We start from the raw sequence: 20261 nt of genomic DNA, 5'->3' as shown, positions 1-20261 counted from the left end.
GTGCAGGTACTGGGCAGCATGTTCCACTCAATTCAGGTAGATCCACCAGTAAAGAATTAAGGTGGCTGGGAACCTGGGCTGGAGTCTGGTTGTTGTTGATCAATGGAACTTTACGATTTACAGACGTCTGCTGCCCAAATCATGGTTGAACTGTTGTCTCTTACATTTCCTGTTTACTGATATAGTGCTGTAAGTGAATTAATGATCCCCTCTTCCATAATGCCTCCACATCTCCCTACTTCATCAAGAGTTGCTGGTGATGCCTAATGTTTTAAATTGAATTGGACAAAATAGACAGTATGCATATGTAAAGCTAAAGAAAGGACAAACCGTTTCTACTGGGGAGGATAGATGATGTGGCATCACTTGAGTTATTGGAGGAAACATGTTGAATGTTGAAGAAACAAGAAGGCTGCACTTTGTATTAAGTCCTTTCCTTTCCTTTCCTTTCCTTTCCTTTCCTTTCCTTTCCTTTCCTTTCCTTTCCTTTCCTTTCCTTTCCTTTCCTTTCCTTTCCTTTCCTTTCCTTTCGCTTTCGGAAGAGCCTGTTGTCTCAGGATACAGTATATGTTGTGGACTATGACTGGAACAGATATTGGTGGAGCCTGACACCAAGTAGTAGCTTTAATGGTACTGGTATTGTATTGTTGTGTTCAATACAAGATGCATTTAAGTCACATCTATACTTTCGAAATGAAAGAGGCAGCTAAACCCCCCACCCCCGCTACTGCTTGTTGAGTCCTTATCGCCAGGTACCCAAAATACTTGAATTGGAACCTGCTATGTCCCTCACTGCTGGATATAAATGTCCATATTGCCTAGAATTTGATATGACCACAGATCTGAGGATACAGGCTTTAAAGGTGCCCAGGCAACTCCAAAGAGTACAAAGGGAAGTGTTGTATAATATAGAATATTTGTGATGATGAATATGCTTGTATTTTATTGTTAATTAATTTGCTCTTGGATAATGTGAAATAAATAGTAACTGTTTCCTACATACTGGAGTTGTGTTAAAAAGAGAAGAGAGATTGTTACTCTGACAGCCAAAGTGTAGGCACAGACCCAAGGATTACACATGAACAGTATTTTTTTTTCCTGGGATTAAGAATACTTTCTCCTCACATTGCTTTCATATACTAACCCTTCAAAAGCAGGTTGAAAATGATCCACAATGGTCTTCAAATATGCCACCCTAAAAGTCTTAAGCAAAAGGAGCAAAGGATCACTGCTCTTTAAACTGTTGCAAACCTGCAGTAAGAAAAATCCTTTCACATCCTTCATGTAGGTATGTATGTATGTATAAACAAACAAACAAACAAACAAACTGCTTGCAACATACCCTTTCTATATTTTCTGTTTGGTGTATTTGACTGGTTGCATGCAGAAAAATCCTGCTGTTCAGATTCCTGTGCTGAAAAAGCATCAAACTACTTTTTCTTCTGAAAGATCTAGAAGCCAGAAGGTATAGTGTAAAAGGAGTTCATGTAAAAAGGAAATGGGTCACCTACACGATCCATGGAACTACTTTTACTGTTGTTGCAAATACACTATAGCTGAGCCAGCAATAAATGAACTCAGCTCCAAAATATAGCCACTGTTGGGGAATCATGGAGAGCTTCTTTGGACTTCCAGGGGAGGTATGGTGAAGTGAAGATGTCTCCATAAAAACAGAGCTGACAGCTGTGGCAAAGACCAAGGAACTGGTGAGTAGACCAGTTCCTTGGAACCTCTCCAGATAAGGAAAGGACTGGAGGACAGGAAATCACCCACGCGAGCTCTGGACGGCTGATCCTTATGAGGAGACTGCAAGATAGCGGTTTTCCATGGGTTTGAGTGATAGGATATGGAGGGATTTAGCCATCTTGCTTGCAACCGCGGCAGAGCCTTTTAAAGGATATTAAATTTGCAAACCTCACTTTCTAATCACTTTCATAAATTGCCTATTAACCATCTTAAAGCTGTTAGAGACCTTCAGAACAACAAGTATGAAAAATCATCGGGTGAGTTTTATCTTCAACTTGGAATAAAATAAAAATTAATTATAAGTTTAAGAACTAATAGAATTTGAAATAAACAGCAAAAAGCTAAATAAGATTTTGATCTAAGAAAGTTATAAATGGACTAAGGGTGCACATACTGTATATTTGGAATATTGACTTTTACTATAAGATGAGCCAAGATGGTGATGAGGCAGCAACTGCTGTAAAGAGCTCCTCCAAAAGATTATTTTTTTAAATAATCTTTTTTCTTAATCTTAATGTTTTAAATACTAGCTTATTTTATTGTACAATTACCTCTCCACCCATGCTTTTAGTGTGACAGCCTCGTGCTGCCCTATCAGAACCCTCAACATACAGAAAGAGCAGAGAAAATTTCAGGACACCACCAATCATCATGGGAAGAAGAAGGAAGAGACACTGGACACATTCTGCAACACGAGCTACATCTGAGCCCACAAAACAGCTGAAAGTGGACAGTTACCTAACAAGCAGGCAGCCACCTCCTGTAAGTAATCCAATCCCCTCTAATCCCTCCAATGGACATGATGCTCCAGAGTAGGATCTACAAGCAGAGATCGAAAGCCAACAGCTTATAGACCTCTCCTCTACTATGGAAGAGGATGCCCCCCCCCCCGAACACACTGCTGTAATCTGCTCAGCAGCTGCACAGCTTTTGCAGGGTAATACAAATCTGATAAACTTAAAGGATGAAAATATTACTGACTTTCTAACAAGACAAAGCCTGCCGACAGCGCAGACTGTTCTTTCTGTCTTTGAGCTGTTGTCCACAGTCCAAACCAAAGTGGACTCTTTAAAAGAGGCCTTTGTAAAGGTTATTGAAAACCAATCAAATGAGAACATTGCTAAAGCTTAGACCTCCTGTACAAAGTCTGCCATAAAAGCAGTCAGCAGGGAAATCATGGGCAACCTTACACTTACACTAAGGAAGAGAGAGAGAATAACAATCAGAGACAGCTGACCACTCATGAGGAGAAGGGTGAGAAGCAAGTGCCTAGTGATCATGTAACTAAGGGAGAGAGGCATTTCAATCACAAATACCGTATTTTTCCGACTATAAGACGGAATTTTTCCAACCCAAAATTAAGAAATCAATATTTTAAAGATAAAGCAGAGCACATTTTTATTTAGTAATTAGGTAACATTTACCTGATACACTCAGTGGGAGGAGATCCAAACTGTCTCTCTGCAGCTCTGTTTCCATGCTGTTTTGCAAAACTGATTACATTCAGTTTAAATTTTGCACAGTAAGACATTCTCTTATGTATATTTTTATTTTCTGACATCTTTATGGGCTCTCCACCTCCAATGGGATGCGTTCCAACTGGTTTGTTCAGCATCAGCTGACGTCCGTTACATAAGGCTCCTGATTGGAGGAAGCCCGTTCGCAGAGACAAAGTATGGGCAGTTTCACTCGTGGTTGGAGGCTTGTGATTGGAGGAAGCCCGTTCGCAGAGGCAAGGTATGGGCAGTTTCACTCGTGGTTAGAGGCTAGCAATAGGAGGAAGCCCGTTCGCAGAGACAAGACATGGGCAGTTTTGCCACTGCGCGGTTCTCTTTTCAGCTGACTTCCTTGAATAAGACGCCCTTCAATTTTGAGCATAAGGATTTTAGAAAAAAGTATCGTCTTATAGTCGGAAAAATACGGTACTACTTACAGCCTAATGAAATCACCCTACAAATATCAAACAACAGGGCAAATAGAGGACAATGGCTAACTACTGATGATGAAGATGATCAACTACCAGGCTTTAGGTCAGGGTCTACACAAGCATATATATTCAAGATAAAAGGCGGGCCTCGGGGATTATCCATACTTGCCAAGGCAGAATTGGGCTGCCAAGGACAGGAACTGGCTATTCAGTTCTATCTTCTAGCTATTCAGTTTAAATACAAATCATCTGAAGTTGTGCTGCTAAATGTATATCTATCCCATATTTCTCTCCCTGCTTCTCTCCTGACATCTGGGTGCAATTAGAAAAGACAGTCTTAAAGTTAAATATAAAACAACTCAAAGCCATTGTGATCCTACTGGGAAACTTTAACACTTGGGTGGGACTTCCTTGCATGATTATTCCCACTTGGGCATCATACCGAAGGACTATTTATCAAATGACCAACCCTGGTACTCTACAGACTCTAAAAGGAACTCCAAGCTGATCTCTTTGAACTATACATGCGATCTTCATATCCTAGGAGGCAAAGACAGTTGGTTCATATATCCCTTTACTTTCCATGCTGGGAATGCAAGCAGTGTCCTGGATTACATATGTGTCTCAACAGACAAAACTGACTTATTCTGAGACATTCAAGTTTACATGAGGAAGGACAGTGACCATCAACCAATTGCAGTGAACTTTTACTCGCTAACCTTGAAGTGAGGCAAGCTAGGAAGCTCAAATGGTCTAAGGTGGACACCAGGACAACTGCCAGCTTTATGAACTCTGAGAAGGCTCAATCCTGGGTGAAAATAGTTGTTACACCTACTCAAGACCCAAATGGGATTTTTGCCAGGTACGCTAATCTGTGTTACATGTTAAGAAACTTTTTAATAGAAAAATTGCCAGCTAGGAACCAACAGCCCATAAGATCTAATTGGTTCAACCCTAAAAGCAGCTATGCGTTTGGTTCAAAAAAAACCCCACACCAAACAATCATGCCAAGATGTTAAAGCTTAGATGCTATTAAAAGAGACTAATAGCCACTAAGAAGGCTCAACACCAGCTACAGTTTGGTCTGAGCTAGAAAAGTCAGCAAAAAGGTCCAAGTCAGTCATATTTTAGAACATTGTATCTGGCATGCTGAAGGAACGTAAGCTATAGTTTGGGAAGATTTTTATACTAACTTATTTGCCAACTTCAAGCAGGATCATCCAGAAATCCTACTGAGTCTCTGACCCTTGATAAGCTCCCTCGCTGGCCACCAGTATCAGTGACAGATATTAAACGTGTTATTCAGTCACTGAAACTCAGTAAGGCACTTGGTGAAGACTTCCTAACCCCAGAACTTTTCAGGACACACATTGACTGATGGGCTTCACTGTTGGCAGGGCTGTTTACATATATAGATAACGCTGGCCATATCCCAGCAGGTTGGGAACTCTCCATCATAGTTCCCATACACAAAAAAGGAGACAAGACCCCCAAAATCTGTAAGCCTTATTGATATAACCGTTAAGATGTATGCAAAACATCTCTTGAGAAATATAGAGGATAGGGCGATTGAGAAGAATATATTAGTGGAGGAACAGGCTGGGTTCAGACCTGGGTACTCCACATAAATACTTGCTTTGTTCTACACCATCTTATTACCAAATATACAACAGATGGTAAATATCTTTTTACATCTTTCATAGATTTTAGTGTGGCACTTGACTCCATAAATAGAGACATCTTATGGGAGAAGCTTGCCAAACTATGGAACCTAGTTTTCTATACCTGGTAAAGGTCCTGTATACAAATACATGCTGGAGTCAATGGCTCTGTTATACTGAGCATACCCACTTACAACGGTGTCAGACCTTGGCCCCGATGTTGTTTAATCTTTATGTTAATGACATCCCAGGATTTTCTCCATTCTATGGATGTTCATATGCCAAAGACATATCAACATCCTTTTGTATGCTGATGACATGGTTCTGATGGCACTCTCCCAAGTAGGCCTGAGAAGATTGATGGGGAAATTTGGTGCCTATTATGCTTCAAACTTTTTGAATATGAATAAGACTAAATCCAAAGTGGTGATTTTTGAAAAAAAGACAGCCCAAATACAATTGGCACTTGGATGGGAAGCCTATAAAACAAATAGATTCCTTCTCATATTTAAGTGTATTTTTTACAGATAAAGGGTCTTGGACCAACCACTTCAAACAAAGTTCTAAAAAGGCAACAGCAAGCTCTAAAATGCTAATTAAACTACTTAGTTATAACCACCCAAGCATTCTGCTCCCCATTTTAAGGTCCACAAGGCAAAAATTGTACCAAAGCTAACATATGTCACAGATCTGTAGGGCCTATCAAAGGCCTCCTTACACAAACAAAATCAAGCACACCTTTTAAGAACTATTTTGGGGACTGACAGGAATACGCCTGCAGCAGCAGAAAGAGCTGAAACAGGCACCCACTTCACTTATAGTCTAACAGTAATCAAAGTCTTTAATTACTGATGGAAGACCCTCTTAATGGAACCTGATAGACTACCAAAAATGTGCCTTGAAGAACAGATGAGCATACTTCAACCCACCATATGGATCAATCAACTTCTCCAAATCATCTCTCATCTCGGCTTCTCAACACAATATCTATTCTCACCCACACATCAGGCCGAAGCAATGTTCAAACAAAGAGTCCTGGATGTTAATGCCCAAACCAATATTGAGTCACTTGCAAATACTAGGTCATTGAAATGGCTGGCCAAAATAAAACGTCCTTTCAAACACAGAAATACTTGACAGTGGGTTTGACCCAATACCATAGGATAGCCCTTACCAGAGCAGGATTCAAGCAGCTAGATTCTATGGTCAAATACAGACAATTTCACAAAGTGCCATATTTTGAGAGAACATGTGTTTGTGGAACATCAGAAATAAGATTATCTTATTTCCTTCAGGGCACAAACATATATGTAGTCACTAGAACTGTTAAGTTCATAGTCAGGGCTGTCCAACAGAGAACATGTTTTATAGGACATTGGGGTTGCATGCAAAGGTGATGAATTCATCTAAACAAACACTGTTTTTGAATTTTAATATGCATCTTACTATATATCTCTTTATTCTATTTTATCTTATACTATTTTATCTTACTCTTTTGTCTTTATTTTATCTTACTTCACTAGATTTTATTTTATTCTACCATACTGTAGTCTATTTTAACTCATTTTACTGTATCTTACCTTACCTCATTTTGTTGTATCTTACTGTGGCTAATGCCCATGCCTTGATATGGTCAACTGACTAATCAATAAAGTCTGTCTGTCTGTCTGTCTGTTGTCAGTTAATACTGGGACTTACAAAATGACACAAAATGTTATAACATTGGAAACATTAAAGAAAATCTTTGAAGAATGGAGCCAGAAATTAGTAATTACAATATCAACACTGTCAGTAATGATGCCTGCTTCTATGGATAAACTATGTCCAAAATGAAGGAACGGCAGATCTAGAACAAATTTTATCTGACAAGACAGAGAAAGTACTGAAAATGGAACTACAAATGACAGGCCAAGAGAATGATTTGGAAAAGGATGCTTTACTGGATATACAAAAGAAACAGGCTGAAGTTTTAAATATTAAAAGAGAAATACAAATGATAAACTAAGAGAATGACCTGGAAAATGTTTTCTTATTGGATTTACAAAAGAAGCTTGTTAAAGCTTTGAAGAGAAATCTGTGTGATGGAATAAAGATGAATTGAAGAGAAATCAAATCCTATGACAATATTTGACTGAATTAAAGATTAAGACTGTTAGAAGTAAAAGGAAGGAATATAAAGTTGGTTTATTTGATCAAGGTTAAAATAATACTTTTTTTTTTTTTTTTTGCAAAGTTCTGGCAACTCTTTATGGACTTTTTGCTGACACCAGGATTGCAAAGTTGATGTTTTATGGATTTGTTTATAGTTAAGGGATGAGATATGGGATGAAGAGATATCTCTTTGTAACCTTATAGGGGGTGAAGAGTTACTAAATTTGTTTATACTTGTGATGATGGTTGGAAGTCACTTCATATATTTCTTTTCTTTTTCTTTATTCTTTTCTTTTCTTTTGTTCTTTTTCTTTTCTTTTTTCTTTCTTTTCTTTTTTCTTTCTTTTCGTTTTTCGTTTTTCTTTTCTTTTTATTATTTTCTCTTTCTCTAAATTTAGTTTGTATTAGTTTTTACTATTGTAATCAAAATTCTTAATAAAAATATATTTAAAAAAAAGAGATTGGGAGCTTCTTTCACTCTGGTGCACAATCCTTGTGTGAAAATTCTTTAGATCTCCCTCCAATATATACATAACAGATATTTACAATACATTGGCAGCAGGAAGAATCACCCTACCTTGCCTTTTAATGTTGCAAATGTTTCCCAGAAGAAAACAATATTACAAATCCATTTTTTTCCAGTTCGTTTTCTTCTTGTTGCTAGGATTTGCAATCATTTCCCATTGTGGACAAAATCCTTTTACCGTACCACACTCTGTTCACAGCATCTCTTTGTGTATGTGTTGGCTTAGCTTGTCCCTTATTGAGGTTGTACTGTATGTTTTTCTTTTTAAGGTGGATAAAATCAGTGAATGTGCTCAGACTGAAGTCTCTTTCCCAGAGTGATGGAAGACTTTTATCAGTCTTTCATCACTGTATTTTCTAGAGATCTATCAATAGCAACAAGCTTGAGTGCTTTTGCTATAACTGGAAGTTGCTTACCTTCTCCAGAAGGTAACTTGCCAGGGTAAGGTAATTCACATGACTTTTGCTCACCGCCATGTCTATTTTTTTTAAAAATTAAAAATGGAACGTAAATGTAGATTACTGCATTTGAAAGGGGTTTATAGTTACATGATAGTTCTTCAAGTATATATTTTATAATGAGAATTATGCTAATTTAACTCTGAGATTTTGTAGAAAGATTCATGTAAGGGTTGGGAAAAGTTGAGCAGTCTCTTGTTATAGATCTTATGGGTGTTAAGGCAGCTGTAGAACCTATAATGGAAGAAAACTTGTTAAGACAGTGGATCTAGGGTAACCTTCCTCAATCTGAGTATCCTGAAAACCAGCACAACCCTTAGTGGTTCTGGCTAAAAATATACTGGTATTTGTAATCCTAATGCATTTGAAGGGTGCCAGGCTGGGGAAAGCAGACATACACCAAATTATATGATGCTTCTAATATGGGTGAGAAACTGGGTCAGGAAATGTCTGAACCATGGCTTAACCATGAATTATTTAGGACAGCCAGTAAAATATGGTTACAAGGTTCCATGATTAAAGTATAAGAATACTTTTGAGAACTCTCAGTATAGAAGGGTTATATATTTTTTCTTTTTCTTTTGGCAGATTCCTCAAGTATCTATGCAGAATTTGCTGTCATCCTCATAAATGTGGTGGATCACAGGCTGGCTTCCCTAAGGCATGGGAAAATGTGTGGGAAAATGTTGTGGAATTCTCTCAACAAAGAGGCTTGACACTTTTTTTGTGATGGTGAGTTTTTGGTTTGAAGACTGTTTTTTTTTTTTAAACAGCCTACTAAATTCAAAATCTATTTAACTGTAAACACCACCCTCTCCAATAATGAATGAATATATGCTTGCATAAACACACTATTATTTCTGTTGCCATTGTAAGTGTCCAAAATACATTGATTATTGGGTGGCATTTAAATAGTGTTAATAATTAATAAACTAGTAATCAATCAAGCAGAATTATTTTTAAACAGGTAGCTTAAAAGAAGATAACATATATTTGTCTTACAGCAGCTGAATGAAATAATATGTTAGGAATTGTTATTGATGTTAATGAACGGGCTCCAAGCAAAGTAAAGGTTATAAAGCTAAGGTGCTTTTCTCAGCAAAACTTTGCCTTCCAGTACAGTTCAAAGGTTTCAGATAAGCATTGAATTAAATCTTTAAACACCTTGGAACAAGGTGTGGTTTTCTGTTCACCTTATCTTTTCTTAGCTTTCTCTGTTAGATTTTTTTATACTTTTATTTTCACCTTCTATGCCCTTATTCTACATTTGTTCTCTACCTGACTGTAAAATGCAGCCATATACATATATTTTTGGAATATATTTGTAGCTGGAATATATTGCAATTTGGCCTGTTAAGAAACTCTTATGATTTATTTGTTAACAGTTTTGTCAAAAAACCCACATTTTTTCCTCCTCCAAAAGGTATCTGAGAGCTCTTGAATTATAAGTTATCTTTCCATTATTTACTTCAGCTATAGTGTTTGTGTTACGTGTTATTAGTGAATCTAATTGATTTAGATTCTTTCCAGTTCCAAAAATCATGTTTTTCCAAGAAATAGGCAGGGAGGGCACCTTCCAATGCACACCCATAATAAATCGTGTATATGATCTACATGGATCTTCAGACTGAATCATTTGACTCATTCATTGTTTCTAAGGAACAAACGACAGAAGCAGAAGATCTGAAGCTCAAATAGAGCTAAAAAAGATCGTGGTTTGAAAATCTGGTGAGCCAGTGCCAGTTAGGAATGGGTAAAGCTGCCAAAAGAGTTTTGTTGTTGATAAAGTGTGTATTAAAATTAGTATTTTGGTACCATTTCTCCAAGCAGATACACATTTGAATTTTCACTCAATGTACATAATTTTACAAGGTATTATATTATAAAAAAGTCCCTTGAACATAATTGTGAATAATAACTAAATTTCAGTTCAAACATTGATACAAAAATGTGAATGTGGGGAAATTCATACTCAGATATGAATTTCTCCTCATCCTTATTGCCAAGGGTTGGGCAGTCTGTGATACATATCCATGTTCCCCTCCCAAACTGCTTTTTGGTTTTGTGGCCTTAGCAAATTCCTTTGACCATTATTGCAAATGTTTGGCAGGGCAGTCTCCCCACAGAGCTGTTAAAGGAACTTGGTATGGTTAGCTTAAAGAAGAGAAGGCTAATAGCCTTCCAATATATGAAGGCAGAGGTTGTAGATTTATTGTCCAGAATACCTGCAGGTAAGACAAGAATCATTGGGAAGAAGCTTTACAAAAAAAGATCCAAATTTAAAATTAGGAGGAATATCCTGACTATGAGAACTATTAAGCAATAGAGCAGCCTATCTCCTGAAGCTGTGGGTGCTCTATCACTGGAACTTTTCGAGAAAAGATTGGACAGCCTGGGATTTGCCTAGGATGCTGTAAAGATTCCTTTGCTGGGAAGAGGGTTGAACTAAAGACTTCCAAGGTTCTTTCCAATCCTATGATTGTGGAGTCCTTTGGGTTCTCTGAACTAGGTTGTTTTCTTGCAAACGTTTTGTTACCCGGCTAGGTAATATCTTCAGTGCTAGAAGGGAGTGGGGTTTGCTCTCTGTTTCTATACAGTGGCTTGCCCTGTCAGTGTTGGTGGGGGTGTGGTTTTCTCCTTGGTAGTTCCTTGATTAGGCTGTTCTTTACTGCTTAACTGTCTGTCGGAGTTGGTAGTTCCTTGATTAGGATATTGTTTACTACTTGATTGTTTGTCTGGTGTTAACCTTGGTGTTAATCTCTGCTTATCTGGGTGTTGACTGCTGGCGAGGAGGTGTTCTGGCTTAGAATCCTATGAATCTGTGACTATTCTCAGGCAGGAACTGCATGAAAAGGGTAAATCAAACTCTCAAATAGGCTTATCATAGGGTGCTTTTGTTTGAAGAATATAGATAGATAGATAGATAGATAGATAGATAGATAGATAGATAGATAGATAGATAGATAGATGAATAAATTTATTTTTATTTATCATATTTGCATGGTCACCCATCTCACATCATGTGAATCTGGACCATGTAGAATCAAAAAACATAAATTGCCAGATGACTGAAGGATGGCAAATATAGCCCTTATTTCTAAAGGAGTATCTGGGGAACTACAAATCAGTCAGTCTGACATCAAAAGCTGGGAAGATTTTGCAGCAGGTAATAAAAGAAATAGGTCTCTGGGCACTTTGAAAATAGTGCAGTAATTACAAGAAGTCATTATAGATTTAAGAAGAATGTGTATTGAAATACTAAACTTATCTCATTTTTTGATTGGGTAATTCCTTAGATTATGGCAATGTTGTAGACACAATATATCTTGATTAAAGGAAAGCATTTGACAAAGTATCCTGTGTATTATTTATTAGTAAACTAGATTGGCATATCAATTAAGCATGGCTGGCACAAAAATCTCACTCCAAGAGTGTCCATCAATCGTTCTTTATCAGACTAAAGCGAGATTTTACAGAACAGGCCACAAGGTTCTGTCCCTGTAATCTATTCTCAACATTTTTATTACTGACTTGGATGATGATGATGATGATGATGATGTATAAGGAATGCATAACAGATCTGCAGATAATACAAAAACTGGACTAAATAGCTAATACCATAGATGACAGAAATAATATTCAAATTCTCTTGATAAGTTAGAGAAATGAGCTGAAATAACAATATTAAATTTAAAAGACACTAAGTTCCTTACCCAGAAAATAGAAATAAAATGTAAAGGCATTTTAGCATTTATGGCTAAGGAATAGTATTTGTAAAAAGCATCTTGATATAGTAGCTGATTGCACACTGAATACTGTATATAGTCTACAATATGATGCAACTGAAAAAAGGCAAATGCAATTTTAGGCTGCATCGGCTAAAATATTGGTTCCAGCTACAGAAAATAATGCAGTCAGTCACCCAGAAAGGTGATAGGCTTCCCTTTCTGGATAGATGTTGGATAACCATTTGTCGGAAATGCTTTTATTTGGATTCCTGCACAGAGGAAGAGGTTGGCCTCGATGATGTAACTCTGGTGCTATGAATATATTAACTGCAGTTCAGATACCAAAGGTTGCTCATCCCCAATATAGAACATTCTGAACAAGGTAAAACACATTGCAACAACTTTCTGTCTTCAGAAAGATCAAAAACTGCATATGTGGATTTCTGCTGCTTTTATTATGCTTTAATAATAATATGATTATAAATTAATTATATTTAATAATTATATTAAATAACAATAATTAATCACTGCCCCACCGACACCAGTCTGAAGCCCATAAAAACTTTGTGAATAGAACATGTAGAATTTGTTTTAAGTTAAGTAAAAAGTTGTTTTTTCTCACACTGTCAAATGAGATTTCTGTCAATCTCCCTCTACAGAATACAGATCACTGAACTAGAAATATCAGGAAGTAAAGAATGCAACAGAGCTGCTCAAAATCCTCAGTTGTGCAGAGAGGGCAAACACTGGCCCAGCAGGAACTCTGAGAGCTTGCAGGAAAAATAAAAGTCATTATGCATGACAGTTGCTGTTTCTCTAAAAGTGATATTTCGGTCATATTTTATTGACTTCTGCAAATTTTGGAAGACTTTTAGGCTCCCATATACTGGTCAGAATAACCGGATGTACTGTGCTTTGATCACTTTGGATATTGCAAAGAGGTTAAGTTGTCAAGCAGCTGACTATTTGAATCATGCCTCTGTGTGATTGGCTTGTATGCAAGGGTGTTAGTGGACAATTAAGTTTCCAAAAGTGGTTAGGACTCTGTTCCACAATATTCTGGGCAAAAAAAGGGTAATGCAGCAGGAACAGGAGTAGAGGGAGGAACCCTGTACTAATAATAATGTAGAAAGAAGGCTGAAGAATTAGTCTGGACCTGTAAGACTAACAAATGATTTTCATGGAAAGAACGTAAGTAATTGGATTGTATATTAAATGCTTAGACTCAGCGTTCTTTTGCATTTAAAATGTCACCAAAACCAAATTGTATATCATAAAATTCAAGTTGCAAAATAAGAAATTCTTTTCTTGATCCCAGCTGCTTTTTTAGTAATTTGAAAAGAAACCAAACTCACTGTTCAGCAACTGATATACTGTATTTCTAAATATGTTTATATGCTGCTATCTTTGTGTGTTCCAAATTAGCATTTTTGAGGATTCTAATCCAAGGTATCTAAGAAGATTGTGAGATTAAAATATTCATTCAAAGCCTGAAAAATATCAAGTTTATATCCGGGTTTTTTCCAAATAGATCTTGCCTACTAAATATAGAATTTCAATTAATCATTTTATGTAAGATCGCAGAGGCATATTTATAGTGAATTTATGAGTTATTGTTGATAGACCTTTTATGTTCCTGGCTTTGAATAAGGGCACAGTTGGCACTTAGGTATATAACATGACTTTGGACTTTGATGTGAGTCTGTTATAGTTTCCTTATTACCAGAGGTTCCTATTACCAGTGTGTAGAATAATTTTCATACAGAGCAGTAATTTTGTGCCAGATTTTAAGAGAAACAGTAATTTGACTCAACATTTATGACTAATTTGTGTGAACATCTGTGTGAATTGCTCTCTCAGTTTAATTTTATTTATTATAGGCTGATTCTTAATTCTAGATTATAACTATTATTTTAAACAAAAGTTAGGGTGCCACAGATGCTGTTTGGATATATGTTGCTAATTCCTGATCTAGGGGCTAAAAGCAGTGCACTCCCTCTTCCAATTTTGTCTAACAATCCTGTGAGATACACTAGCTGAAAGATAAGAGATTGACTCAAGATCACCTAGTGATTTTCCCTGGCTGTAGGTAGAACTGAATGTGAGTCTTCACAGTTCTAATTCAACATGCCAGTAACTTCTTTCCACTGGATTTTTTATGAATTATGGATGGTAGTTATTTGTATGGGATTACATTTATTTATTTAAATTTATTGGCCACCCAACTCCAGTAGACTCTGTGTGATGTTCAGAACTAGACAAAACATAAAAATAACTAAAAACATCAAATCAAATAGGCAGCCCAGACTAAAATAATCTAACAGACAGCAAAATCAACAAAACAAAACAGGGGTCATTGAACAAATAATAAACATCAATCCCAGGCCTAGACCAAAGCCAGGTTTTCAAATCTTTCTGGAACCCTAGGAGAGGGGGTGCCATCCTTATATCTGGGGGGATGCTGTTCCAGGGGGTGGGGCCATAACAGAAGCCATGCTTCCTACATCCCACAAGGTGGCAATGTTTAATGGAGAGGACCTGAAGTACACCCACTCTGCTGGATCATACTGGGCAGGCAGAAACAGTTGGAGACAAGAAGTGTCTCAGATATCTGGGCCTTATGCCATACAGGGCTTTATAGGTAATAACCAGCACCTTGAATTGCACTCAGTAGCCAATTGGCAGCCAATGCAGCTTGCACAGCAGTGGTGACACATGGGCACAATGAGAGGTGCCCATTACTGCTTGTGCTGCTGCATTTTGAACCAGCTGTAGCTTCTGGGTTGTCTTCAAGGGCAGCCCCATGTAGAGTGCATTGCAATAATCCAATTGTGAAGTGACCAGCTATAATGGTATGTGGGAATAACCTTGGGAGATGGGCCCAGAGACACTGCATAGGGAACAGTCAGATAGGAGACAGCATAGCCCACAGCTGGATAGTTAGCGGGGCAAGAGGCTCAGAAGAAACCCTCCCTAATTTCCCAGGGTGTAAAGGAAAGAGGGAGAGAATTGTACTTTCAGACTTTCAAGATTCTGTTAATGTAGTCTTACAATAAAGTAGAATTAGCTCATCTGGTCATGTTTCCTGCCTGCTCTACGTAGTAAGATTGACACCAGGGCATGAATGACTTTCTGAAGGACTTCCCGATTGAGGAAAGGGCGCAGCTGGTGCACAAGACAAACCTGTGCAAAGGCCTTCCTGGCCACAGCTGCCACCTGCTCTTCAAGCAGTAGCTGCGAGTCCAGAAGGACCCCCAAGCTGAACATCAGTCTTCACTGGGGAAGTGCCGCCCCATCCAAGACCAAAGATGGTGACATCCCTGACCCAGGGGGTCCAAACAGCCACAGCCATTCAGTCTTGTTAGGATTGAGCCGAAATCTGTTCTGCCCCATCCAGACCTGAACAGCCTCCAGATACTGGGTCATTGACAGCTTTACCTGTGCCGCCTAGGGTGGAGATGTAAAGCTGGATATCGTCAGCATATTGATGATACCACACCCTGAACTGGTGGATGACATCACCCAGTAGTTTCATGTAGATGTTGAACAGGAAAGGTAAGAGCATCAAGCCTTGAGGCACCCCACACATGAGGGGCTGTGGATGCGATCTCTCCCCACCCTGTCAACATTGATTGGAACTTACCACTGAGGAAGGAAGTGAACCACTGGAGCACAATGCCTCCCATTCCTAAGCCCCACAGCCAGTCCAGAAGGATACTGTGGTCGACAATGTTGAAAGCCGCTGAGAGATCAAGGAGCACTAGGATGGATGTACTACCCGCACCCCGTCTCAATATAGTGATTGAGGCTACAATGTTTACTTTTATAATGTGGAAGTAATCAATCCTTTCAACTTAAAAAAAAAAAGAAATCTCTCTTTAACTCTAATAGTCAAAAGAATTTTGGTCTAACAGTTTAAACCATCTTTATCACAAACACTAGAAAAAGAGGGATAGCTATGTCCATTGTGGCTTGCCAGTACTAGCAGGCTATCATTTAAATGTTAAACTGTCTAATCACTTAAAGTTTTCCCCTAAGGCTTTTTCATAAGATTTCCTAAAACTTGTCTGATGATGTAGCTTCTCATATAATGATTCTTACATTATCCTAACTTCCTGTTAGTCTTACAGTTTTAGCACCTTACTCAAAGAATGAAGCATGTAATAACAGATAGGGTAAGTGAAATAAGACATAAATAAATTGTCTACGTATTTTTATACCATTGTTTTATTTGCCAAGGCATAATATTTCTGTAATGCCAGTTGTTAGAGAATTCCAGCACTGGAAATATGAGAATTTTTTTATACATGAAGAGTTGCCTTACATTTGAATGGAAAAAGGACAGCTGAAATTTTGTAATGTAAAATATATGGATATTGGTAATCTGACTTCTACAGTTTATGTACTGTACATTTTAATTTATAACCAAGTCTAAGTCAAGGAAATAAAGGGTCTTGAGTTAGCAGCTTGTAGTGAACTGCCTATTCCCCCACTCCTACCCCCAGTGGTGAATTCACATATATTTTGTGCATAAGCATCTGGGTTGGAAGGATGGAAGGCAAAATAATCATTGAAATTCTTAAAAAATGTATTTAACTTGGTTTACTATCAACTACCAAAGAATTTATAAGAGAATGTATAAATTCTCTTCTTTATAAGAGAATTTGCAGTCATACAAAAGAAACAAAATTAAAATGCAAGATATCCACAATAAAAGCCTACTTAACAGCAGAAACTAAGTATGCCTGTCTTACTTAGTTACTTATGTTCAGGTCCAGTGGTTTCTGACTGCCATCACTAGAGCACAGAATTTGACCATCTTCCTAGAGACTTTGTGGTCTTCATTGTTTATAGTAAGCATACAGTTCCCTGTTGGAATTGTCTGGATAATTTGAGATTAGAGGAGAGATTAGCTCCATCTTCCAAGAGTGATATATGGGGCATTTCAAAAGTACATGTGCAACCATCTCACTTTCAATGTCTGAACATATGCATCAGTACCCTAGATAGGTATATTATTGATTCGTTCAGTCAATACAAAATCATCAGCATATAATTTCAATTTATGTCTTGAATTGCTAATTTTACATTTGAAACTTTAGATATATTTTCATTGCCAGTGGCTCTAATGCCAATAAAAATAAGGACCTTACCAAATCTTACCTTGCCCCCTTCACTATAGTGCATTGTTGTGATAAAATGAACTGTTTACTATTATCTTGGCTTCTTATTGTTTATAAATATTCTGTGTCCATGTGAAAAAATTAGGGCCAAAACTCTTTTTTTTTTTTCAAAATTGCAAGCACGAAAGACCATTCCAAGTTGTCAAAGGCTTTCTCTCCATATTTCCTAAATGCTAAAAGAGCTGGAGTCAAATGCAATTTCCAAAGAACAGAACCTTTGGAAAAGATCTGGTTTAGGAAAAACATGTTCTGTAACACTTTTTTTTTTTAACTTTTTGTATTTTGTTTTTCTTGGTGGGTGAAGAATTTCTAATAGTATAATTAATTCTAATAGAAATAAACAATACTAATTCCATATGTGCATTAAAAAGTATTCACATTTCAACTGTACAGTACATGATACAGTTAATGATGACATTGTTCCGAACCATCTGCAAGGATTTAGATGTTGGGGTCATCATTTTGTAGTGGTGGTTATTCTTCTCCTTGAATGGACAGTTCCAGTTGATAATCATGGTCTGGACATGGTAGTCCAATTTAACCTGTATATTACAGGGGATTCCTGTGCATTCATAGGATTTGATGAATGTTACAATGCAAAGACAGCTCTTTTGGATTTTTTCCCCTCCTTTTTATTAAGAAACATGTTAAAGTAGTAAGCAAGAGCAGTTTTGTTTTCTTAGGCTCACTTGGCAAGCATACCTAACTGTGTTGTATTCCATTGTAAATTATTTTCTCCTCTGAAACCTTCTTAGCAGCTTGCCTTTTGAAATAGCACAACCATTTTTTTTTTCTGTACTTCAAGACTTCAGCTTAAAGCAACTCAAAAGATATAATATTTGCAGATTTTGATGTGAGTTTAATATAAGCATGCACCACTCAGTTCTTAACGTATTTCCTACTTTAGAGTTAAGGGAGCATATAGAAATTGGGGCGAGGCTCGCAACTGCCTTTTCTCTGGGTCATAAAACCTTTGAAGTTTCATCCTTTTTTACCACTAGGGGATCCTCTGTACAACATAGATCACATCCCAGCATCCTCCTTTTTGGGTTTTCTGGATCATGCCCAACAGCTCTTTTCAGCAAATTTTTCCTCAAATTAACAAACATTCAGCAGTGTAAACACTGCCCAAGTCAGCTCACGTGTGCCAGCCCACAATGTTCCTTATTAAAACCATAGATCTGTTTAAATCTATCTACCTGCCAGCCATTGCGTCCATTCCAGTTATATTCCTTCCTTCTTCCCAGAGCACTATCTGATGATTTCTTATGACCCCACCTCCAAACCAGCCCATCTGCATCCCCTGCTTCTGTCCTGGAGAACTAAACTCTGCCTATTCTCTTTATAAGCAAAACTAGAACAGACTAACATGAAACATTTATTTGAGTATCTGCATTTAAATATGTACATGTGACAAGCCAGCAAAATGTGATGGCAACTGCAGGTGTGTCACACCACGCATAGCATAGTCGTTCCAGTACGGATTGCCACAAAACTCTGTCCTCCTCTTCATTTATTTTACATGTATATGAAACTGCTTGGGGAGGTTATCCGTCTTTTGGGGTGAAGTATTCATCAATAGGCTGAAGACACTCCATTATCCTGTCATCATCCCAGCCATGCAAAAAAGTTGTAGAAGTCTTAAACTTCTGTTTGGAGACTGTTAGGAGCTGGATGGGAAGAAACTAGCCTTGACTAAACCATAGTAAGTAGATCACTGTAAGACTGGATTACTGAGGAAGACATCTGCCAAAATGACAATGCTCTAAAATGCAGCTCACTTCTCCTTCCCTTCAGGAGTTGTGAAAGCAATACTTGTGAATGTTTCTGATGACAGCCGGTAAGTAAGACATAGTAAGATGGAAATGCTGATTGTCCATAATATATATTGACCATTCATGGCTATTAGCCTTGGTAGTTGCTGTAGACAGGTTTGCACTCTCCCTGAAAGGGCAAGTCTGTGACTTGGAGAGCCTTTTGGTATCATGGATCCTGCCTGAACCCTAACCCTGAACAACAGGTGGATGCAGCTTCCGCTGGTATGCCATTTATGGCCCTACCTGGCCCAGGAAACCTTAGCTACAGTAAATTATACCTTGATCACTGTAAGACTGGATTACTGAGGAAGACATCTGCCAAAATGACAATGCTCTAAAATGCAGCTCACTTCTCCTTCCCTTCAGGAGTTGTGAAAGCAATACTTGTGAATGTTTCTGATGACAGCCGGTAAGCAGAAATAGCAATTAAAGTGTTCCCGGTTGTTCCCAGAATTTGGGGGAGATAAAAATGCCATGCAAATATAATAAGCAGACTCTTTCCTCTCCTGCTTCTGTTCTCATAGTGCAGACTTCCTTTAGGCAGACACCCCCCACTCCCTGCTCCACCTTCTGGAGTTGCTGTCAGAATGTTGCATATTTAGGCTGAGTACAAAATTATCCCTCTCCCTGACAGGTGGGGACTGTGGCTGAAACTCTGATTCAAATGGGAGATAGATACAGAACCATTTTGGTTCCCAAATTTCACCAGACTGACCAATTTTGAGATTCTGGTGATGGCACAAGTAATAAATCATAACCTCTCAGACCATATCAACAGAGTTGATCATGCAGAAGGAAAAAAAAATAATATTGAACAAAACTTAAAAGAGAAAGAAGTTAAGAGTGAGACATGAGAAACTGATTATAACATTAGTCACTCAAATGACAACAAGGTATAAAGAGGTGGTAACTTGCCAAAAAGCTCCGAACCAGATCCAAGGTCATGCATGCAGGGGGGAAAAAAATCTCCTTATCATTTTTCCTTTTTAGGAACATAAAGATGTTTAGCAGATGTCATAGTAAAATGCGTTCAGGAGCTGTTTCAATTAGGTTGTGCTAATTGG

At 37.8% G+C, this 20261-nt stretch overlaps 1 long non-coding RNA gene across 3 annotated transcripts in view; it reads left to right on the top strand.

Moving 5' to 3' along the window:
* Window positions 1–20261, top strand: part of LOC112540426 (uncharacterized) — a 61727-nt gene that overhangs the window by 17905 nt on the left and 23561 nt on the right. For 2 of the 3 annotated variants that reach the window (XR_015796743.1, XR_015796742.1), the window contains exon 2: window positions 9058–9201. This is a non-coding gene — a long non-coding RNA (uncharacterized LOC112540426). Of the gene's footprint in view, window positions 1–2321; window positions 2509–9057; window positions 9202–20261 lie in introns of those variants that run through there. The other variant, XR_003084504.2, reaches the window with a different exon arrangement.

Source organism: Python bivittatus, unplaced genomic scaffold (genome assembly GCF_059951505.1).
Source record: "Python bivittatus isolate LINGU-HERP-01145 unplaced genomic scaffold, Pbiv_v1 ctg000350_np1212, whole genome shotgun sequence".
Classification (NCBI taxonomy): Eukaryota; Metazoa; Chordata; class Lepidosauria; order Squamata; family Pythonidae; genus Python; species Python bivittatus.
The sequence above is the reverse complement of the archived record's forward strand: the minus strand, read 5'-3'. Positions and strand labels throughout refer to the sequence as shown.